The following is a 4,998-nucleotide window of genomic DNA, read 5'->3' on the forward strand; positions in this document are numbered from 1 at the left end:
ACTGTACTTATCCCAACTCGAAAACCAACTTGTACTACATTAAAAAGGTTTTATTTGTTTATGTAACTCATTAGTCTACCTTTGATGGGTGAGTCGGTTATTTTTAGTAATACAGCCAGTGGTGAATCTGGCCAGTAGTTCTTAATACTCTCTGCATTACCTTTTGTAGTAAGTTCACAACTGTTGTGTGCTTTACATACTCTGGAAAAATACCTGAACTAAAGGACTAATTTATTACATTTATTAATGGGGCTTGTATGCTGTATATGCATGACTTTGGGACAGAAGGTAGAACCTAATCTATACCTGCTAACGTCTTTTTTTTTAATTAGGTATTGTCTTCCGCTCTTAACCTCTATTGTGTGAAACAACATCATAGTGCTTGGTATGTAACACTTTATGTGCGGTAAGTACACTTCTCAAAGTAGCTACATAAACTATTTATGTTTCCTTCTTTAAAATCTCCATATCTAGCTGAATGTAGTTAAATAGTACATGAATTATGATTCATTCTTATGCCCGCCTGGTTGGCAGTTGACGGTTGATGGTTAGCAGGCATGTTTTCAGAGTCTTTTAGATGGATAATTATTTTGACAATTTAAGATTTGTTTGGCTCTCGGCGCGATCTTCTTAGGTTAGTAGAGATAACTGTGGTGTGATGCCTTATCATTTTGGAATTTGACATTTCTCTGAAGGAGGGGTGGGGAGGGGGTTAGATTAGTGGAGGTGAACCAATTGTCCTATCTTCCCACAAAAATTCAAACTTCCCACCAAAAGCCGCCATCTTGGATGACGCCACAGCAGTCATCTTGGTCATCTTGGATTACATCATGGAATGGAAAATAGCGCCGTCTGGTGGTGGTGCTGTGTACTAGGACCGGACCTCGTGATGAACACACTGTTTGCCACTATCTTGGATACCGGCACTTGATTCATCAGTTGATGTCACTTCCACCATCTCGAATTATGTGACAGATGAGAGTGCCCTCTGGTGGTGGTACTGTTTACTAAGTCAGATTGAGTCTGTACATCATGGTGAACACACTGGATGGCTGTACTGCATCAAATTGTTTAAAAAAAGACTTATGTCCAGTACTGGTCAAGCCCTTTTCCCACGAATTCCTAGGGGGAGGTAGCCCAAGTGACCTTTCCTCCCACCAGTTTGTTAGGTTACTAGAAGTTTGTGGCACTGTCCTGTTGGCATTTGAACTTCCCGCCATTTTCTGGGGGACGGGAGGGGACGGGATAGGTTAATGGACATAGCCAAATTGACCTCCTTCCCACCAAAATTCGAACTTCCGGCCAAAATCTGCCATCTTGAATGGCGTCATGACCACAATCTTGGATGACATCATGCAATGTTGCCAAGTCTACATGCCGCCATCTTGGATGAAGTCATTGCCGCCATCTAGGATACATCTTGCAACATGGAATGTGGGGCCGCATCGGCCTAACCCCACTACTCCTGTTAGGTCTTACAGAGCTTGTTCTGCAGTTTCAGCAGTAGGTTGCAGAGTGCGAGCGATATCAGAGGCGACAGTTTCTTTGTATTGCTCCCAATCTGTACATTTGTAACACATCTGGTACCCTGGGAGTGCTACCCATTCTCCCACATCCTCTAGAATCACTGGTTGCGATCAGAGGACATTTTGTTGATTGTCCTTGTGGCCACAAACTCCGTGATCCTCCTAGTTAGGGCTATGTCCAACACACTGGGCCTACCTCCATGTTTTGGAAAATGTGTGAGCTCGACTGGACCCCATGTTTCGAAGTTATGGTCTCGTGCTAGTTGTCGCGTTTGGCGCCTGCTCTGGAAGTTACTCTAGAGCTCCAATCGGGGCGTTTGGAATTGAAATTACCTCCTATTATGAGTTTGCCTTCAATTTGCCCTAGAGCGGCTATGTCTGCCTCATCTGTCACGTCTTGTTGGGGTCGGTAGATTGCCACAATTTTTAGGGGTCCAGTGGCAGTGGTTACTTCCACCACCACTGCTTCAATTTTATTGGTAGCTGGTAGGAATACCTGGTGGTGGTGGATCCCTGTTTTAATGTAAATGGCCACTCCTCCACCTTGGATTGGCCTATCTTTACAGTAGCTAATGCTAGTGGGATGCTATGTTCTGCATATACTTATAAACAAAGGGCAACACACCGGTGGTGGGGAAATGCGGCATGGCCTCTGGTGGGGGGATGTGGTGCAGCCATGAGTATGGGCACCAAGTCTCGATGTCTGTCCATGAATGCCACCACCTTAAGAACTGTCATATTTTCGCAATTGCAGAATCCCACACTGTGCAGAGTTGAAATACGCTATCCTGGTTTATTCTGGTTTATTCAGTTGTGTAGATGTATTTCTACCACCTTTTGACAGTCCAGTCCCAAAACTCATTAATGCTGTACATCTTCTTTGTTTGTTCAAAATCGAAGGTATATTCCTTGTTGATGTTAAGCTCTGCCACTGTGGACTTTTCTGTCTGTCCTAGTCGAACGTTTCTAATGTGTTCTGTATGTGCTGTGAGATGCATCACTGTGTGTCCAATGTACTGCATCCCAATTCCTTGCATGGAAAATGTTCTTTACCTGATGTTCCTCTACTATTCTCGTGATCTGGGCTGTTGGCTGCATACAACAGGAACGCCACACATTTGGCTTCTTCTTCTTCGTATAGTTTGTCTTCTCTTCTGTTACCTATTTTTTAAAGAGTGTCTTATTTGTGTGTCTTTGTAACCATTTTTTTGGAAAGTATCAAGTATCCCACAGATCCAGTAACTCACTCGGTAACCTCATCCTGTTTGCAGATGGACCTGGCTGTACATACTAATGTGGTCAGCACAGAGTTGCATTGCACTGGATGGGGGCAATGCTGACCTTTAAGGTAAAGGTCCATGTGCATCTTCTTCCTGCGGATTTAGTGTCCAAAGTTCTGTTCAGACTGCTCTTAATCAAAATGTCCAAGAAGGCTAGGATTCCAATCTCTTCTATCTCCATGGTGCACATGATGCTGTTCTATCGACCATAAAATCGTATATGAGCAATAGAAAACAATTTGTCTTGCTTAAAACAAACAGTGGGTATTACAAATCTTAAATTACTGATATAAAATGTGGAGTGCCTCAAGATTCTGTCTTGGGACCCCTTCTTTCCTTGATTTATGTTAATGATATACAGTATTTTTTCTCCTAACTGTACAATGCAGACGACACATCAATAGTGTGTAAACACAAAGACTATGAGAGTCAGGAGGTGCTGTGCAACAGTGTAACTAATGAAGTAGTCAAGTATTTTAATGAAAGCCATCTATAGGTAAGTGCTTTAAAGACTGCAATGATGGAGTTTAACTCAAGGAAACAAATAGAATTTGACATGAAATTATCAATAGGAAATGACATTGTAAAAAAGGAAAAATGGACAAAGTTCTTGGGAATTACAATCCATGACAGCCTCAAATGGGACATGCATATCGATTCCTTAGTATGCTAGCTGTCGAAGAATGTGTTTGCTATAAATATGATTAGCAAATATTGCAAAGATATCTGTGTACTGAAAACTGCTTATCACGCCCTATTCTCATCAAATTTAAACTATGCTGTAGAAACATGGGGTGCAACAATTCAAGCCAACCTAAGCACATTATTAATACTACAGAAAAAACTTATCAGAATTATTTGTGGTGCCAAACCTCGAGTATCATGTCGGAATCTGTTCCCAAAATTAGGTGTGCTTACCATTATAGGTGTATAAATATTGAAAGTTATATTGCTTGTGAAAGTAATAAATCCAAATTTCAACTGTGACCTGCACCAGTACCATACAAGGCCATAGTTCAGATACCATGTAAATAGCCACAGAACAGCTTTATATGGAAAAATGCACTTCATGCTGGGCTGAAGCTAGCCAATGCCCTACCAAAAAGTCTCACAACCATTCCCACTAACGAATTAAAAGATCAGCTAAAAAGAATTCTAATTGAAAACCCTCTTTATTCCCTAGACAAGTATTATATCTGTATGAAAAGTGCTTCATAAGTATGTCAAGCTCATAGTTTTAAGTAACCTACAACTAATATAATGTTGATAACAACAATATTTGTAATATTGTGACTGTATACTAACAAATGTAAAATGCATCAAAATGTAAAATTTATTAATACGAACAAATCTTAGTTTGTAATTTGTAAACTGATGTATTCAGAAGAATAATCTGTCCTGAAACTGTATTATTTCTAGGGATTGTATTTGATTATTCGATGTTGAATAAATATTATTATTATTATTATTATTATTACTGTTGAGTTGACATAGGAACTCCTGTAGGTTTTCTCTCCCATGTGGCCACACCACAAACGTGTCATCTATGTATATGTTGAATACCTTCAGTTTTAGGGGGGCAGCATTCAGCACTACGTCTTCGAACTGCTCCGTGTTTAGATTAGCCATACCTGGAGGAAGGGGGATCCCATGGAAACTCCCTCTATCTGCTCATGGAATTTCCCTCCACATTTGGAACGAGTGGTGGTTAGCACATGTGCAGAGAGTTTGACTATGTCTTCACTGAAGTGTCCCTTAAGTAGAGCTAAGGAATCTTCTGATGGCACCTGGCTCTACAGTAATATGCCATCAAAGCTGACTAGTAGGTCCTTCTCATCCAAGTGTAATCCTTGGTGTACCTCCTCAAATTTTCTGGAGTTCTTGACATGGTGTGGGCAGTAACACCAGTGACAGATGGTTGGCTATTCCATATGTCGGCGAGTTTATCAGATTTACTACAGGCCACAGAGAAACTATCATCTTGCGTATTTTTGGATGGGCATATAGTCGTGGTGGCGCCGGTGCCCTGGGGTAAAGCCTTCTGATGGCGTTCCTATTCAGTCCTCAGCTGTTGAGTAGACAAATGGTCTTACTTGACATAGATGTTGTTGTATGCTTCCCCACTTGTTTTTATGCTGTGTCTCACAGTAAAGTTTTGATCTTCTGCCAGTAATCTTCTGATATCAACAGCA

Source organism: Schistocerca piceifrons, chromosome X (genome assembly GCF_021461385.2).
Source record: "Schistocerca piceifrons isolate TAMUIC-IGC-003096 chromosome X, iqSchPice1.1, whole genome shotgun sequence".
NCBI lineage: Eukaryota > Metazoa > Arthropoda > Insecta > Orthoptera > Acrididae > Schistocerca > Schistocerca piceifrons.